The sequence below is a fragment of the Canis lupus genome, chromosome 12 (genome assembly GCF_048164855.1).
Source record: "Canis lupus baileyi chromosome 12, mCanLup2.hap1, whole genome shotgun sequence".
Taxonomy (NCBI): Eukaryota; Metazoa; Chordata; class Mammalia; order Carnivora; family Canidae; genus Canis; species Canis lupus.
The window spans coordinates 60,531,221-60,550,786 of NC_132849.1; positions in this window are offsets into that span (position 1 = coordinate 60,531,221).

Sequence of the window (19,566 nt, forward strand, 5' to 3'; positions counted from 1 at the left end):
TTCCTTGTGTGTTTCATGATTCAGTCTGAGTTCCTGTTCTGGAATTTGAGAGGCAGGATTTCAGGGTGCAAATATGTTTAGGGATTGTAACTGAGCAGGTCTGGAGTGGGTCCTGATGATCCAGCCTTCTAGCCAGGTGAGCTCCTTCAGGGAGGAATTGTATTTGCTTCCATCAGGTGCCTGGAGACCCTCCACCTGGGGTTAAAATTTCTCCGACTACACAAGAAGTATGAATTTAGTCTCTACACGACCGCGAGGCTCCACTTGAGGTTCTGGATTCTCAGAGAAGATTTCTTCTACCTTCAACCTGGAACTAAGGCTTGAGCCAGATAGTTTTCCTTGTAGCTCACTGGGGAGTGAGCATATTCTAGTTACTCTTATGCTAAGGTGAGGTCATTTAAAATCACAGGCAAGGGGGCAGATTTATCAGCTCTCCCACAGTGGCCGGGACCTTGCCTTTGTGTGGCCTTGTGCTTGGTGTGGCCTTGAATGCTGAATTTCATAATTACCCTGTTAGCAGCTGTCCTCCAGGTGATAGTGTCTTGCACAGCTCCACTTCTCCTGGGTTCCTCTTTCGCACTCACACCTCTGGGTCCCCCCCTTAGGGATTTCCTAAGGGATTATTGATGCCATTAGAAATGATTCCTATATATTGCTGGAAAAATATCTCTAAAAATTGTAAGTGATGGTATTTTTTTTGTTTGTTTGCTTGTTTGCTTTCAACAAGGTCATCCCAGGAACATGGTTCATTATGTGCTGGAAACAAATCCCTCTAGCAACCATGCTTGGTAAGTCACTGACATGTCCTGCTCAGCAGGAAGGTAGCAGAGAGGAGGCCAGGGGTCCCCCACCACCCTTATGTCAGGTGTTGGGTCAGTAAGACAGTCTGTGTTTTATTATTGAACCCGCCAGGTTAAGACGATGCCCATGGGCTTGCTTGCACATGTTGTTTGGGAATAAGGCCTCCTTGGCTTTGGGGTGGTTTTCGAGAGGACGTAGTTGCTAACCGAAATGAGATCTCCCAGGACAGATATCGGTGTCAGTCACTGAAATAAACCAGGACTGGAGAGACGGAACTTCAGTTTTGAAACGTGAGATGCTCCCTCTGGAGATCGCGGCATGGAGGTGCCAAGCAGGCTGCTGGTCTGGGCAGAGCAGAGAGCAGGGCAATGGGTAAGCATGGTACGACCCGGCACGACGATCGGGAGGACGAATGTCCCTGGGAGTCAGGCGGGCAGAGGGCCGGCTGGCAGTCGCAGGGGGGCCGCTGGATGTGGGCCGAGGTTGCCCGGGGGGCCTCTTGGAGGAGAGGGCTGAGCGAGCCACCGGCGTTTGTGACAGTGTCTGTGCTGGAGAAAGCAGGACGCACGCTCAGCAGTGGGGCTGCGCCGGCAGGAGAATTGTGACAGCAGGCCCACCTGAGAGAGGTGGGCAGGAGACAGAGGTGTTTGTTTTCCTCATTATCTCCTTGTAAAAACAATCTCAACATTTCGTTTTATTTTCAAGTGGCACGATGTTGTGTGAGGTTATTTCATCTCCCTTTAAACAAACAAACAAACCAAAAGGAACAGAAGGTAAATACCATAAACAGAAGCTGGAGAAACCTCCAGAAAGGTAATCTGTTAGGCTGCAGCGAGAGGTGTCAGCCCTGCCTTCCCCAGCGTCGCTGGCTACAGGTGCTGCCTTCCAGCACCTGCGGAATCCCAGCACCCCCCACCCCCCCACCCCGGGGAAGGAACCGCAGGAGCCCGCTGCGCCCTACCAGAGTGTGGTCTGGACCTGGGAGCAGAGGCGTCTGCCCAGACCCAGAACCTAGGCCGCAGGGACGCAGGGTGGCCTGCCACGCTCTTGCACCCACCCTTTCCAGGGGGCCCCCTAGCACTGGGACTCCCCATCCCTGCCACCTCCCTACCATCCCGGCCTTGCTGGCTGGCTCCTGACTCCCTTCCTAGCTCTTTTCATGTTCCAGACCCCAGTCATGTACCTTCACCCCAAATAGACCAAAGTTTCTGATGCCTTTGCTACGAATGTCATGCCCTGCATCCCACCTTGGACTAGGCTGCCTGGGTGTTGACACTGGCACGGGTCAAACAGAAGCTTCTTCCCACCACCAACCCCTACACAGGAACATGCTACTTGGATTCCTGGCTCTCAGTGCCCGCGGTCAGCCCAGCAGCCCAGTCGGACCTGGTCCCAACTTCCTCACCTCCTACCTCCCCTCGTGCCACCCTTGGCCCAGCTGCTAAGCCCAGATGGCCGTGCTCCGTGAAACCTGGAAGATTCTAGGAGACTCACTCATTCTGTTCGTCAACAGATGTTCATTTCCTGGCTGCTCTGGACACCCCAAATTCTGCTGCAACAACAAAAATAAAGTCCCTGGCCTTCAGCTTGGGGCTGGAGTGAGAGGGCAGGCAGTAAATAATCAGAATTATGGAGCATGTGAGGGGGTATTAAATGTTATGAAGAAAGGAGAAAGAATCTCCAGGAGTGGCGAGGGAGGGGTGGGCTGGTTTTTAGAGTATCCAAAGGTAGGCCTCTGTAATGTGGTGGCGTCTAGCAGAGACCTGGAGGAAGGGGAAGGAGACGTAAGACTATCCGCCCGCTCCACAGCCCGCAGCAGGTAAGGCCCAGACAGAGCCCAGAGCCCGGCTCCTGGGCTGGGGCTGATTTGCTGAACCTGGCCTCGCCGGCACTGCCCTGGCCCACCTCCTGCCTGAAATGTGGACTCTGCTCGGAGAACGATCCCTGTTAACAAAAAGAAGCCGATGGCGTGGGACCCTGGGCAGCCCTCCAGGGTTTCACGCTGGATCACCCAGTGCCTGTGAAGCGGCCAGACACCCTGAAGAACACTTCAGTTCAAAAATGCTAATTGTAAATTTAAAAAATGCTAATTGTGTTGGGGAGCCTGGGTGGCTCGGTCAGTGGGGCATCTGACTCTTGATTTCAGCTCAGGTCATGATCTCAGGGCTGTGGGATCCAGCCCCACGCTGGCTCTGCGGTCAGTGAGGAGTCTGCTTGGGATTTTCTCTCCCTCCCTCTGCTCCACCCTGCTCTCTCTCACTCTAATAAATAAATAGGAAAAAAAAGAAAGAAGAAAGAAAGAAAGAAAGAAAGAGAAAGAAAGAAAGAAAGAAGAAAAAAGAAAGAAAGAAAGAAAGAAAGAAAGAAAGAAAGAAAGAAAGAAAGAAAGAAAGAAAGAAAGAAAGAAAGACAACCTCTAACTGCGGAGAGCACTTAAGATGAGTTTTGCACACCAGAACCCTTAGAAGATGGTGCAAATCCCTGGTACTCTCAATTCTCACTAGCTGCTGTTGTAAAAACAAGTGCCTCCCTGCTTTTACTAGGTCCTTATAGAAAACACGCGAGAGTTCCAAATATCTCTAAATATTTGTTGGGGCCAAACGGTTGGAATTGAGACTAGAATTTGGTACTCAAGCTTTTTTTTTTTTTTTTTTTTTTTCTTTTCTTTTTTCTTTTTTTTTTTTTTTTTCTGGCAATATTGACTGAGTATCTCCTGTGTTCCAGCATATCACATACTTCTCCACAGACCCCCGTCAGGCAGGAAAAATCGTTCCAGCTTCACCTACATGGCCATAGGCGACACACTCTCTTTGGAATTAGAAATCAAAGACAGGCTTATCTGAGTTCAAAAGGTTGGCTTTTTCAACACAAAGTCCCCATTTGAAAAGGATCACCCTAATTTTCTCATTGGGTTGAACCTGTGAAACTCCCTCGTATCCATATGGAAATGCCAAGGAACCTTGACAGTGCCTAATGATAATGCAATAGAATGGCTTGATTTTGAAGATAGAGTCTGTTGAAAAACTTTTAGGTGGTTGAAGGAAAATTCAGCAAGAAATTTAAATTTGGACAAGTCTCTAATTTCAGGTCCACAGTGAGAAGATTGTGTCATGTAAGATGAAAAAAAAAAAAAAGAATTGCCAAACTTCCTTCATTTGAAGAGGTAAATTTTCACCTGCAGAAGACCTTGTCATATATACGGATATCATTAAAAACTGCAAAGCAAAACTTACAAAAGTAGCACATTTTTACAGAACTGCAGAAGCCTGATTTAGTCAGTGAGAATTTCTTCTTCACACAGATTTTTGTCATCTCTCTCAGCTCCAGGGGCCCCTTAATGACAAATTAGCAAGGTGCTACTGTCTTGTAACTATGAGACATTTTAGCACATTGACATTCAGCATTGTGACCCGCTTCTTGCTAGACTGCTAATTAATATTTGCACTGGCTGCAGAATTAGCTTGTGTTCTAGATTATTTCATATTCAAAAAACCGCCTGCAAGTGAAGCAGGCTTCCATCTAAAAGCTTTATTTTAACTTTGTTTTATCAACGGCATTTACAGGAAGAGCTACCACTGGTTATGTATCTGTTCTTGCTGGACATGCAGGCCTCTTGCAAGCCTTATATTATCTCAACGGTGCTACAGTGGGGCAAGAGAAATAATTTTATCTCCACTTTGTACTTTAGGACACTAAGCCTCAAATGTTCAAATAATGTTCTCAAGAACACGTAGTTGATGAAGGCCATAACTGAGGTTCCAACCATCTTCTGCAAGAATGCAAGATGCTGGTAACTCCATCAGACCATCATCCTCACGCTAAAGGGCCACTAGAAGGAGGAGCAGAGATCAATCAGCATTCTAAGTGACGCATCGCCTTCGCAGGTGTATCACAAGACTGTAGATTCTCCTGCTACAAAAGAGAAAAAACACAAAATGTTCTTCCAAACCAAATGATTTAATTGGAAATTACGTGAATACACCTGAGCTCCCCTAGTATTCCATCGGCATGCAAATGTACTCACGAGCACCTTTTTTCTTTAAGGACCAGCGTTCATTCTGAGGAGCTCATACTCAGGGCTGAATTAGTTATTAAATATTTTGAATCACACTCCAACAGAACAGGAACAGCCTCTTCAAGTGTGTCTTTATAGAAACAGGAAAACAGGATAGTTTTTTTTTTTTTCATTTCAAAAGAATACAGGCGAAGATATATATACACAATTCTATCCCTCCTATCGCCTGCTTCTCTGTGGCAAGGATTACAAAGGTAACATCAAGCTTGGAAGGAAGCAGGAGCCAGCAGCCTGAGCCCCTAGGTTTTCTCTCAGGAAGAGCAACTTGTTTTGTTGCTTTGACTGTATTTTTCAGTCTCAGAATTCTCTTCTGTATGTCTTTTCTGAGCACAAATTTTCTTCCCTGATGATCTAGGTCAATACTTGAACAGATGGCAGCTGGCATTTCCAAACTGTAGCTTGGGAGGAACTGGGAGAAACTCAAAGGGTCCTAAACTAAAAAAACCTTATATTTATAAAGAATTCACTTTTAAAACAAAGGTCAATCAAATCACTGTCGATTTCTTCTTTTAAGGAAAGAGTATTCAAATTCAGGTTGACATTTTACCCGTTTTATTTTAGCCTTCGTTGTTTTAGTATGCGAATAATACATGGTTATGTGGACAAATAGAAAATACAGAGAAGGGGGAAAAAAGGAAAGGAAAAAATCTTGTGTCATCTCTTTGATGATAAAGGGGTGTTAATACCAACTTGCTTTGATTTTTGTTAACCCAATCATGGGGGGGGGGGATCATTTTTTCTCCTGATAGTCTTTTTGGAGCTTGTCTTTTTATTTCCTATAGATTTATAATTTACATTACACCATGAAATCACACTATGCTCTCTGTAACAGATTATCAGGTTTTCATATTAACAATTTCATGATGTTCATGGTATGTTCATTGCAATGTTCACATACTGTTCAGTATCATCTCAGTGGCTGTGCCGTGTCATCACATGGGTGTAATACTATTATTTGCTCCACAGCCTTAAATGATTCACACTTCAGTTGGTTAACTTTTGTTGTTGTTTTTATTAAAAAAAAAAAAACACTTTAATGAACATTTGTGTATATATATATCCCGGCACTTGACTAATAATTCCCTTCGTATAAATCCCTAGAAGCAGGTCAAAGCAATGAACATTTTTAAAGTTTCCGATGTAGTCTGTGAAGAGGTTACGACGAATAGTTTTCACACAAGCTGTGTACGAGTACGCTAGACCCCCTCACCCTCTGCAACGCTGTATATTTTTATTCTATTTAATCATTGTCAGTCTCAGCAGTGCCAGAAAACAGTAGCTCTTTTGTGTCCTAATTCAGCCTCTTCCTTTCGAGCTGCATTCAACACAGACACAAAAATCCAGCGCAAAACTTGAAGAAATCTGGACTGTATGCTAGCCCTTTGTACAGACTATTTCTTTGAACTTTTTCTTTCCAAGTTTCTCTGTTTTCTGCCTCACTCTCCCATCTAAATGCCCAGTGTTTACTTCAGAAAGAACCCAAGGATATATAGCTCTAGATCTAAGTTTCCTGGCTACCTCTCTGCTCAGAAGCTCCACACAGCAGAGCCAAGGGAACAGACTGTGTCCCAGTGCCCCCACCTCATGCAGGTCCGAGGAAAAGAGACCCAGGCTTCTTGGCACATACAGGCTCTCCAGACTGAACAATGCACAGGCAAACACAGGTCTGCAGCCAGCAACTCCGTGGTGGTCCTTTTATTTGGAATAATTACCTATTTTTATTTTCTGTTGCTGATTATCCATTCAAAACTTGCTGCTGGTGGTTTTGATAAAAATTCACTCTTTTTCCAGGAGATGAAGCAGTGGGGCTGAAGGGGAGGCATTTTGCTTCCCTTGGACTAGATAAAGGCTTTCTTCTTGGCAAGATGCCCCTCTACAAGGACAGCAGCCCTGGGGAAGATGGGAAGATCCGCGGGTGCCAGGACAGCCCACAGATTTTGAAAGCCTCGTCAGGGAGGCTCACAGGTGAAGTGGGAAGCTGTGATTTCAGATTTAGTCCCTCAAAAATCAGCAAATTGGCTGGATGTTGAGCCTGTTCAAGTGGGCCCATGAAGACGGGGGTGGCCAATCAATGATTCCTACCTTGGTTGTCTATCAACAGACGTGAACTAGTTAAATGTTAAAGCCTTGAGCTGCTTCCACCTCCATCTTTGAAAGATGGTTTATGTCCAAAGATGGGAGGACATGGCTCTCCTATCCTATCAGAAGTGAATCTAGAAGTTATTCTACAAACAGGAATACAAATAAGTAAAAGACAGACTTTAAAGAACTCTTCCAAGATAAATAATATAAGAAACACAGAACCTTTATAATGGGACAGGTAAGGGCATTTGGGGGAAGACACATGGGCAAAACTTGAGCCAGAGGCGACCCACCTGTCCCAGGCCACTCTATCGAGTTTTTAGCTGAGGTGGGCAAAGCCGAGAGAGGAAAGCAAGCCCGTAAGGAAATACAGACAAGAAACACAAAATATGTATGGTGACATATTAGCAACTGGAATTGGAAATCAAGGACTTTCTGAAAATTACTAAAAGAACATAACAAAGGAGGCTGTGTTCTAGCACACATCGGCATGGGACGAGAAAGCCAGGTGCCTGCAGAAGTGGACCAGCAGAATGTGGCTGAGAGAAGATAAATCTAAGAGGGACCTTCATAGAGGTGATTTTCTTAATCACACTTGTTGAGGAACTTCGTATTAGAATCACTACACAGAAAAAAAAAATCACTACACAGATAGTACTTGAAGGTGTGCATGAATAGGCCCGATAAAACGTGGAGGTTTTTTTCTCATTCCATAGTATGGGTTTGGCTCCTTCTTAACTCATTCTCTTGAGATTTTCAGATACTTTGAGTTAAAGTTGTTAGAAATAGAGATTTGATCTGCGAGAAATTGGTACCAATACAGTCAAGATTCTGATAAGAAGGGAAGGCAAACGTGAATTAAGCAGACCCCACCCAGAATGCATCCCCAATGGGGAGCACTTAGTCTTGGAGCTGTGACTTCCCTGCTGGGTTGTGTGCTCTGTGCTCCATCCACTCCAGCAGTTCACATTCCCACATGTGGCTGTTCTGTCTGGGGAACATTTCATCTCATCCTAGGACACAAGGTGTGATGGTCACTCCAGAGCAGGTCCATCCTCCTGGCTACTCCGGAGCAAACAGTCGGAGAACTAGGTAAAGAAGCTCACTGCCCTTCTGACACAGAAGTGGAGATCTGACGTACTTCTACCCCTGGGTTTACATGAACCCCATACCCTAAACCAGCTTCAGTTTGGCACAAGGACTCTTCCCCTGTGAGGGAAGGGAAAGGACTAGGAGAGCAAAGGGGAGAAGTATATGACTCACGTAGGATGAACACCCCCCTCAGGTCATAGGGGGCATCTCCTGCTCTTTCTATATTGGTCTTCATGTGGATCACCTATGATATTTACTTCAAAATCAGGCACATGGCCCCATATGTGCCTATAGGGCTACAGGCCAGGGTCTGGAGGATAGTCAGGCCCACTGGTCACCTCACGAGGCCAGAGCAGAGTCTGCAAGAATGCTCTTGAATCTTTCTGATGGACATGTTGCAGAAGTCATGTCTTGCTCTATTCTGGGAATAGAGATGATGCGGAGTGATTACAGAAATTCCACTCCAGAGTTAAAGAATTAAAGCCCAGATCCCAACCAAAGGACTGGGTAAATTAATTTAAGATATACCACTAATAGTATTTTCTTGTATAAGGTTCTTCCTACTTCAGATTCAGGAGGTTTATCCTTTTTCTAACAACAACAACAAAAAGAATCATTTATTTTAGAAGAGACAGAGCATGTGCATGCACACACGAGCTGGGGGAGGGGCAGAGGGAGAGTATAAAGTCCAACATGGGACCCCACATAGGACCCAACTATGGACTCAATCTCACAACCCTGAGATCATGACCCTAAGATCATGAGCCGATCTGAAATCAAGGGTCCAAGGCTTAACCGACTGAGCCACCCAGGCGCCCGGACAGGATTTTCCTTGCATTGCGCTGAAGTGTAGGGCTAGCAGCTTAGCTGAATAGGAAATGGCCTCAGGGATATATGTGAGCAAAGGGCCACAGGGTGAGCTGCATTCCCTGGGGAGGTGTCCCCAACCACTCTGGGCTTGTCTGAACTGAGGCAAATATGTAGCCCACAAGACATCACTTCTTCCTTGTTGTCCTAACAGACACTGATGATTAAGATCAGGACTCTCCTACATAGATGGGACCCAGCTTCCGGATCCTGCCCAACCCTCAGTCAACCCTTGGCACAGCTCCCAGTGTGGTGAGGGACAAACACCCTTCTTTCCTCTGACGGCCGAGGGTCCTTCGAGCCATAAAGGTCAGTGCTTGTGGAAGGAAAGCCAAATGTTACTCCACCTTTCTGTTATTAATAAACACTCAGTTAATGCGTATTTACTGTACTTAAGGATTTATGCTCACTTGCAGTCCCCTTCTCCTTCACTCCTTACAGCAACCCCAGAAACTAGATAGTACTATCAATCCTATTTCACAGATTTGGAACCTCAGGCTTGGAAATATCAGATGACTAACCTAAGGTTACATAGTTAGCTAGATACACGGGGGAAGGTCTTGCATCCAGCCTCCAGCAGATGAGCTGGGGAAGGCCCTGAGGTGGGGCCCGCCCAGCTTTCCTTCTCCCTGGCTGTCCCTGGGCAGATCCAGGGACCTGCACCTTCCCTTGCACAGCTTCTTGCTGACCTGCACAGGGCACACAGTCTCCAGGTGGGGACGAATCGGCAGGGCCCAGATAATTTTAAGACCAGTGAGACTATTCTGTAGGACGCTGTGCAGGTACACACATGGCATTATGCATTTGTCAGAACCCATAGGATGTACAGCTCAAAGACTGAACTCTAATGTAAACTCTGAGCTTTGGTAAACACCGTTGCCTATCCGCTTAGTTGTGGCCAAAACACCGCCCTAAGGAAAGCTGGGAATAACTCAAAGTTGGCAGAGGATAGATGGTCAACAGGAAGCCTCTGTCCTACCAGGCCAATTTTCTGTAAAACGAAAACCCCTTTGAAATAAAAAGTCATCTTTTATTTTATTTTTTAAGATTTTACTTATTTATTCATGAGAGACACACAGAGAGAGGCAGAGACACAGACACAGGCAGAGGAAGAAGCAGGCTCCATGCTGGGAGCCCGATGTGGGACTCGATCCCAGGACCCTGGGATCACAACTTGAGACAAAGGCAGACGCTCAACCACTGAGCCACTCAGATGTCCCTCTATTTTTTTTTTTTTTAAGAAAAAGAGAATTGACAATATCACTTGATACCGAGAAACAGAGGTAAAAGGTTGAACCCACTAGAGATGTGCAAGGACGTGCAAGGATGACTTTTTAAAATTACGACATGAATGTGTGAAATAGGCAGAGGGGGTCCAGAGTACCTTTAGTGTGGGGCACCTGGCTGGCTCTGCTGGTGGAGTATATGACTCCTGATCTCGGCATTGTGGGTTTAGGCCCCACATTGTGTAGAGATTATTTTAAAAAATAAAATCCTTTTTTTTTTTTCTTTGTAAAGAGTACACTTGTCATGATGAGCACTGAAAATTGCTGAATCACTATACTGGACAAACCTGAAACTATCTTATGCTGTATATTAACTACATTGGAATTAAAATTTAAAATAAATTCACAGCATAAATAAGGTTAATAGAAATGATTTAATTAAAAAAACAGAATTTAAAGACAGTTATTAAAATGAAAAATGTTATTTAATGTGTTGAATAAACAACCCAACCATCCAGTCTGCAAATTGAATCTGAGCCCTTCACACACGTGGTCTCCATCATCCCAGGAGAGCTTTATCCGTTCCCTCGGCGTATCCCCCACACCTCGACGGTTGAGCTGACAAATATTCTGATACTTCTTCCCCACTGAAGCCAGAACAAAATGATCCTTCCATCCTCGAGGGAAGCGGATGCTGTGGCACCTTCCCGTGAAGCTTGGCTTGTGTGGGAAGAATAAGGCACCCAACTCACTGGCAACCCACCCCCCAAACGGCCCCATCAGGATCAGAGACCCTGCGCGGGAAGATCTCGCACTAGACCCATCGGTCCCGGCTCAGCCTCTGCCGGTTGTCTTCATTCCTTTGGTTTTCTCTGCCTGTGAGGTTGTGAGGTGCACACGGTCTACTTAAATCCATGGCAACGTGCGAAGCTGTGTTGCCAAGTCCCATTTACTGAGCCAGGCTGTGTCCATGTGCACCTAAAGGTCTGTAAGCTCTGACTTCTTTATATTTCACGATGCTTGGACTTTAAACCAACAAACATGTCTGCAAAGGGCAAACAAAGCACATTTTAAAACAAAAGATAGTTTTGAGTCGGGTAACCTGGGGAAAGAGTCCCCCAGCCTGAGAGCACATCCCGCTGGCTTCACCGACAGAGCCCGTGCTGTGTGCAGACACGGGGGGCAGGTCTTGCACCCAGGCTCCAGCAGATGAGCTGGGGAAGGCCCCAGGGGTGGGGGCCCCGCCCAGCTTTCCTTCTCCCTGGCTGTCCCTGGGCGGGTCCAGGGACCTGCACCTTCCCCTGCACAGCTCCCTGCTGACATGGGCTCCAGGACTCCAGGCCTCGAGTACTAGACATGAGCAAAACCCCATGTGCTTCCGAGGTCCGTGGTCGGGAGACGAGGGGTTCGGTGCCTGTTTCCTTCGATCCTTCCCAGGTCAGGGCAGCAAGCCTCGAGGAGGAGGACATCGCTGATGCCTGTCTCGGGCAGCTCATTAGCGGAGACCCAGTGGCCCAGCCTCACTGTCTCTCATCCTAAAGGATGAGTGCTCAAAGCCAACGGCTCGGGCTTTCAAGACATGTTGATAATTCACAGCCTTTTGTGAGGTTCCACATTCATTTCGGGGTTTCTTTTGCCAAGTTTGTGTGTCCAACGTTGGGCCTTTTCTCCTTTGGGTAAAAAATATCTGTGGGCTGGCCACGGCCCTGGCAGGTTCTCCGCTGCAACAGTGACACCTGCTGTTGAGGACATAGTTGGTGCTTTCTCAAAGGAGATGCTCCCTGGGGTCAAGGTTGCTTGCAGATTTCCAAATTCTGGAAGCCGAAGTGGGTGCACGTTGCAGGGAATAAACATCGTTGAGCTGAACCACCAACGTAGGAGGAGAGGCCGGCACATGACACAGGGACAAAGAAAATGTCTCCTGAGTTGAAAAGCAAAGACATCAAGGAGCCCCCTGGCCTGACACAGAGCCGGCCAGGAGCTGCTCTGCCACAAAGGCTGAGGGAGCAGTGGCCCTTGGCACCGGTGATTCTTTTTTTTTTTAATTTAAATTCAATTAATTAACAGATAGTGCATTATTATGTTCAGAGGGAGAGCTCAGTGATTCATCAGTTGTGTATAACACCCAGAGCTTATCCCATCACGTGCCTCCTTCATACCCATCACCCTGTCACCCCATCCCCTTACTCCTCCCCTCTAGCCACCCTCAGTTTGTTTCCTAAAGAGCCTCTTATGGGGATCCCTGGGTGGCGCAGCGGTTTGGCGCCTGCCTTTGGCCCAGGGCGCGATCCTGGAGACCCGGGATCGAGTCCCACGTCGGGTTCCCGGTGCATGGAGCCTGCTTTTCCCTCTGCCTGTGTCTCTGCCTCTCTCTCTCTCTCTCTCTCTCACTGTGTGCCTATCATAAATAAATTTAAAAAAAAAAGAGCCTCTTATGATTTGTCTCCCTCTCTGATTTCGTCTTGTATTTTTTCCTCTCTTCCCCTATGATCCTCTGTTTTATTTCTTAAATTCCACGTATGAGTGAAACCACGTAATTGTCTTTCTCTGGCTGACTTATTTCACTTAGCATAATACCCTCTTGTTCTATCTATGTCGTTGAAAATGGCAAGATTTAATTTTTTGATGGCTGAGAAATATTCCATTACATATCTCCATAAACCACATCTTTCTTATCCATTCTTCTGGGCATCTTTCCATGGTTTGCCCAGATGGACATTGCGCTCTTTCCATAGTTTGCCTGTTTGTGGACATGGCTGCTGTAAACTTTGAAGTGCAGGTGCCCCTTCAGATCACTACGTTTGTATCTTTAGGGTAAATACCCAGTAGGCACCAGTGATTCTGAGATATTCCTGCCATCAGTGGGCCCTCCTCCAGGGCACAGAGCGCTATGTTTCCCTCAGGCAGACCTTGACCCTTCAAGGAAGTGGTTTCCGCCAATAGGCTTTCCTCCAGGAAAGGACCACCGAGGCCCATTTCCCGCAGTTCTGGGCACAGCGGTTGATGGATGTTCTCCTCTGGTCCTCCCTGCCCTGGGATAATGAGTGCTTGCTGTCACAGGCTTCCTAGAGTTTACTTTATAAGATCCACATGTTCAAAGACACAGGTCTCCAATTCCTTTAAAACCCCAGAAATTATAACAGGAAACATTTATTATCAATGCCCATTTTCCATTTGCCTTTAATGTTAAGGAGTAATTCTATTGTTACTGATTTTAACTTGCCTTAACTTTTTTTTTTTCCTTAAGTAGACTCCATGTCCAATGTGGGGCTTGAACTCATGACCTCAAGGTCAAGAATCACATGTGCTACTGACTGAACCAGTCAGGTGCCCTGACTTAACTTTTAATCAAGGCAGAATTTGAAGTGTCTATGATGTCTCAAATTCTTACCTTATGCTCACAGAAATAGACACATTTTTAAGTGACCCGCTCTCCAAGTAGTTATGTAAATATGTTCAAAATGACCTTTCCACGTGTGTTCCAGAAGTATTTTCCCAACTACATGGATATAAAGCTCAGCTTTTATTTTGACATCCATAGGGGATCTATCAAATAAATGTGTCTAGTACCTAAACAGAAGAGTTTCAGTTTAATAGCAGGAGCGCCGATCTCAGAATCAGCAGAAGTGGGCAGTCTCAGAGCAGGGGCTGTGTGTCCTCTGCGGGGTGTCTTCACCTCTCTGAGTCATAGTTCTTTATGTATCAAATGGGGGAGTCAGAACATAAAGCAGAGCTTTCAAAATTTTGCAGAAATAGGTTTAACCCTTTTTGCACAGATAAGAGAAAATCTGCAGGGAAGCCTAATTTTTTTTTTTTTAATTGAAAATGGTGGGAATCCTCATCTTTACCCAAAGGGGCCTTGGAAAGACTCCTTGGCAGCCCAGAGGCCCCCATAGGACAGTCTGCCAAGCAAAGGGCGAGCACCTTGCCCTGGTCTCCAGCCGCCCCCCCCCAACACACACACCCTGCAGGAACCATGGCCCCAGGTCCCCAGTCTGCACCCCCATCTGTAGGATGAGGACAATTTGCCTGCTTCATGGGTGACTGTGAGAATCAGGGGTACAGCACAGCTGAAAAAGCATTAATTAACACAAAGAGCTAAACAACTATGGTTATAAAGTAAAAAAGGAAAATAATACTTTTACCTCCTTAGGTTCCCTTTCCCCAACTATGAAATGAGGGATTCAGATTAGGTGATCATTCGTGACACCCTGTTACCTTGTGAGCTATTAAACATGGCCAACTCTGTGGTGCCATCCCAGCTCCATGTTCCAGCTGAAGAAGGAGGATCAGGAGATTCTGGAGGCCAACCAGCTGCCCATCTGGGTCCTGGGACTCCTGGACCAGTGCACACTGCATCATCCCTCATCCCCTCCGTGACCTCGATCAGGCTCGGTAGCTTCGAGCTCTGTCATTCGGTGATTCTCTGAAATGCTGTCCTCACACTCTCCTGATGGAGAGCTGCAGCTTTGCACATGGATGTGAAAGCAATAATCTGCAGATTCCAACATACTGTGCGTCAGCCCCGCGTTCTCTGCTCCGGCTAGCCTACATAAACCATGAGCGTCCTTCACACGCAGCAGCTGGACCGCAGCACGGGCTGCGTCGTCAGGCAGGCCTTCGAGGTGTTTCCGGCACGTCTTTTGGGGCCGTCCTGACCCCTCTACCCCAGACGTGGGGGCTTCGTCAGCGCCGTTGGAATCTCTCAGGGACGTGCTCTCACTCCCCATCCCACCTGGACTGGATGTTACAGCAAGATTTCATTTTTTTGTTGTTGTTCTTCCCACTTCCAATTTTCCTCTCTCATTCATTTTAATTTCCCTGATTTCCCCCTTATCACTTAATACATTTTCCTCATTATTGGCATCTGGGCTGAAGGCTGCAGCGCAAACACGGAAAGACCAAATCAAGATTTAAAAAAAAAAAAAAAAAGAGCAAAATATTCCCATTTCAGATGGAGAAACAGATGGGGCTCTTGGCACTTCAGAGGATTTAAATTGACCCTCTGCACCACGCTGGAGGAAGGCAGACTGTCACTGCTGACAAGGAAGCACGGAAGAGCCCTGCTTTCCCTTCAAACATACAGTAGCATTTGGAGTTCTTTTCTCTCGGCCGTGTATGACGAGAAGAAACCATATGATTTATTCTGACTCTCTTGGTGCCTGAAAATGCAGCTGTGGGACCCCAGAAGGCCCTGGGCATAGATCGCTCTTCCTCAAGCCACCGTTGTGACCTGGACACGTTGACCTCGGAGCCTGGTATGCCATCTGAAGATGATAATGAAACCACCTGCCTCTCCCGACAAGCAGGAAGTATGCTAAGACGGAGGCAGAAGTGCCCAGCACAGTGCCCTGCATATAGGAAGCGTTCAGCACATTTAGTGTCTTTCCTGCTTTTTCACACACGGCCAGAGATGTAAGGTTTTTGGAAGCTCCCTCCCCACTACTTTCTCTCTTTACAGCTGGTGAGGATGAGGACCAGGTGGGTGGCTCTGACCTTCCCTGGGATGGCATTTATAAAATAAGCACTATCCATATGCAGGACAAGTGCAGTCGGCATCTGAGACAGGAGTTCCTTATTTTAAGCAGGTTTTGAGCTTGCCTGCAAATCTTTAAAATATGGAAATCTTGGACAACCTTTAGTCAGAAATCTTGAGGCTGCCCTCCTGTTCCGTTATCGAAGATGTTCCAAATCACTACGTCTATCCATTTTCAGCTATTCTAAGCACTGACTTCTTTTGATGGCATGAACTGTTTATTTTAATAATAATTTTAAAAATCTGCCTCAGACAAACCAAACTACTTGTGCTTGTTACTAAAAACAACAACAACAAAAACAGAAACAAAAAGGAAGAAAGAAAAAAAGAAATGGTATAAGGCAAGAGTAGCTAAATTAGTTACAAGAAACTTCAAACCCAAGAAAGGAAATCCACTTAGGATATTTATAAATGAAAGTGTTTATTATCAGAAAGACCATGAAAGAAGATTAGAAAGAGGAAAAAAAAACTGTAAGAATCAAAGGAGATAGATAGGGATTACTGATGCACCTCTTTGAACTCGCTGCTAGACATCCTGCTTCTATGTTTCAAACCCCGCTACTAGGTGCCTCACAGCCCACAAAATGAATTCAGCCTCCAAGGTTCAGCATACAGAGGCTTTCTGTTCAGTTTTTCTTGACCTTTCTCAACTCAGTGTTTAATAATCCCCTCTCCTCCATGGATAATCTACCTCACCAAACCATTCACATTTCCTGGATCATGCCTTACATGTTAACTGGGACAATGCTTGTGCTCAATGTCTATTGTTTACCCAAATAAACAAGCAAAAATTAAGCCATTGTATTTAAAAGTCAATAACATAGCACACAGGCCACAGAAAATCTCAGAACTCCTTCTGGAAGCAGGAGTAAGAAGAGAGGCTGAAACAGAAGAACCCATTAAACACCCATATAGAGAGCTAGACCAGATGGGCTCCATCCTGGGCAGTGAGGCACTACACCTTCTGTCTGGGTGGGGTACTAGGTATGCATGCACTTCATGGAGAAAACCAACCAGAGTCTCTAGAAAAGAGTAAAAAAGAGAGAAAGAAGGTAAAGTATGAGGCTGAAGACAGAGGGAATGAAGCTACCATAATAAAGGGGATGTCCTCTCGACCTCCTCTCCTTGGCTCCCAGCACACCCTGGGCAAGAGATAAGAGAACAGATTTCTGGAGAATGGGGGAGCCCAAGAGAACAGACAAGTACACAGCCATATCCATCCCAAGCACCAATTACTCTAAGTGAAGCTTGCCAATTCCTAAGCCACACATACACACAATTCCCATCAGATTTTTGTACTTGACTTTTGCATCCAAGCAGAAAACCAAAAGCAGTAGAGATCTGACTAAAGCCTCTAGTAGGAAAGAAAAATCAAAACTGAAGAAGAAAGATGGAAACTGAGGCACAGCAATGAGCAGAAGAAAACTTTCAAAATACATTTAATTAAACTCCTCAGAGAGTTAAGACATTACATCAATTAACCAAGGACAGAACATTGTTGAGTACGAACAGAGAACAATAGAGCTCTTAGATAGTAAAACTAAAATCTGTAAAGTCAAAAACACGATAAAAGGTCTAGAAGCTACATTTGAGAAAATAGCTCAGAAACTGGAATAAAAATGATAGGAAACGGAAAATAGGAGAATGTAAGAAATTAAGAGAACTCATCTGGGAAATCAAATGTCTTAATCACAGGAGTTCCAGAAAGCCTGGAGTAAATAGAAAGGAAAAATTATTAAAGAAATAATAAAAGAAAATGTCTCCGAAGCAAAGGACTTCAATGGCCAACAGACACACAAAAATATGCTCAATATCACTCATCATCAGGGATCTACAAGTCAAAACCACCATGAGATATCACATTAGAGCTGTGAGAATGACTAGCATCAAAAAGACAAGAAATGACATGTGTTGATGAGCATGTGGAATAAAAGGAATCATTGTGCACTGCTGGTGGGAATGCAAACTGTGCAGCCATTGTGGGTAACAGCATGGAGTTTCCTCAAAATATTAAAAATAGAAATATTATACAATCCAGTAATTCCACTACTGGGTACTTACTCAAAGGAAATGAAAACAATAATCCAAAAAGATATATGCACCCCTGTGTTCATTGCAGCTTTATTCACAATAGCCAAGATATGGAAGCAGCCCAAGTGCCCATCAGTAGACGAATGGATAAAGGTGTGGTGTGGATAGACAATGGAATATTACTTGGCGATAAAAAAGAATCAGATCTAACCATTTGTGACAACACAGATGGACCTAAAGGGTGTTCTGCTAAGTGAAATAAGTCAGACAGAGAAAGACAAATATCATATGATTTCACTTATATGTGAAATGTTAAAAAACAAAAGAAATGAATAAACAGAGTAGAAACAGGCCCATAAATACAAAGAACAAACTGGTGTTTGTCAGAGGGGAGAAGGCTAGGGGATGAACAAAGTGGACAAAGGGGAGTGGGAGGTACATGCTTCCAGTTTTGGGATGAATAAGTCACAGGGATGAAAGGCACAGCATTGGAAATAAAGCCAATGCTATAGTAATAGGATTGTGCAGTGCAGATGCAGATGGTAGTTACATTGTGGTGAGCATAGCACAACATATAGACTTGTCAGATCACTATGTTGTACACTGAAAACCAATGTAACGTGTCAACTATGCTTCAATTAGAAAGAAAAAGAAAGGAAGGAAGGAAGGAAGGAAGGAAGGAAGGAAGGAAGGAAGGAAGGAAGGAAGGAAGAAGAAAGAAGAAAAGAAAGAAAGAAGAAAGAAAGAAAGAAAGAAGAAAGAAAGAAAGAAAGAAAGAAAGAAAGAAAGAAAGAAAGAAAGAAAGAAAGAAAGAAACTTCAGTTCCTATTAAGTGGCCATGGTTGGCTGGATAACAGCCCCCAGACAAGGTGTATGTCCTAACCCCTGATTCTTGAGAATCTCTTTGAAAATGTGATTAAGTTAAGGATCCTGACATGGGGAGAGTACCCTGGATTATCCAGGCGGGCTCTAAATGCAACCATTTGTATATGCATAAGAGAGAGGCCAAGGAGATTTGACACACAGAGGAGAGAAGGCACTGTGGCCACAGCCGACGGGCACTGGCAGCCACCAGAAGCTGGAAGAGGCAGGGAGCAGGTTCTCCCCTAGAGGCTCTGGAGGCAGGACAGCCCTGCCAACACCTCGATTACAGTCTAGGGAAACTGACTTCAAACTATCAGCCTCCAGAGCTTGAGAAGGTACATTTTTTGTTGTTGTTTCCAGCAACCCAGTGAGTGGTGATAGTTGTAGCCACAGGAAACGATCAAAATGACCCACTAAATAAATGTGCAAATAAAATACCCGCAGCAAGAAACATCATTGCAAACTTTCAGAGCCCCAAACATAAAGAAAGGAGACTGAAAGCTTCAGAGGGAAGGAACACATCTTTAAAGAAGACTCAGGTGAGAATCATAACGATAACTACTACAACCCAATGCAAAAATTATCTGCAGAATCTAACGTTCTGAGGTCAGCATAATTTCTGATCTAATATTCTTTATCCAATCCATACAAAATGTTAGAGGATCCCTAGGTGGCTCAGCGGTTTAGCACCTGCCTTTGGCCCAGGGCGCCATCCTGGAGTCCCGGGATCCAGTCCCACATTGGGCTCCCGGCATGGAGCCTGCTTCACCCTCCTCCTGTGTCTCTGCCTCTCTCTCTCTCTCTCTCTCTCTCCCCCTCTCTCTCTTTCTCTATGTCTAAAATAAATAAATAAATAAATAAATAAATAAATAAATAAATATTTTTAAAAAATGTTAGCCCCAGATAATTGTATTTTTGACATGCAATGTCCCACCAGATTAACCTCTTACACACATCTTTTTCTTAGAAAGCCGCTGAAAGATGTGCTCCAA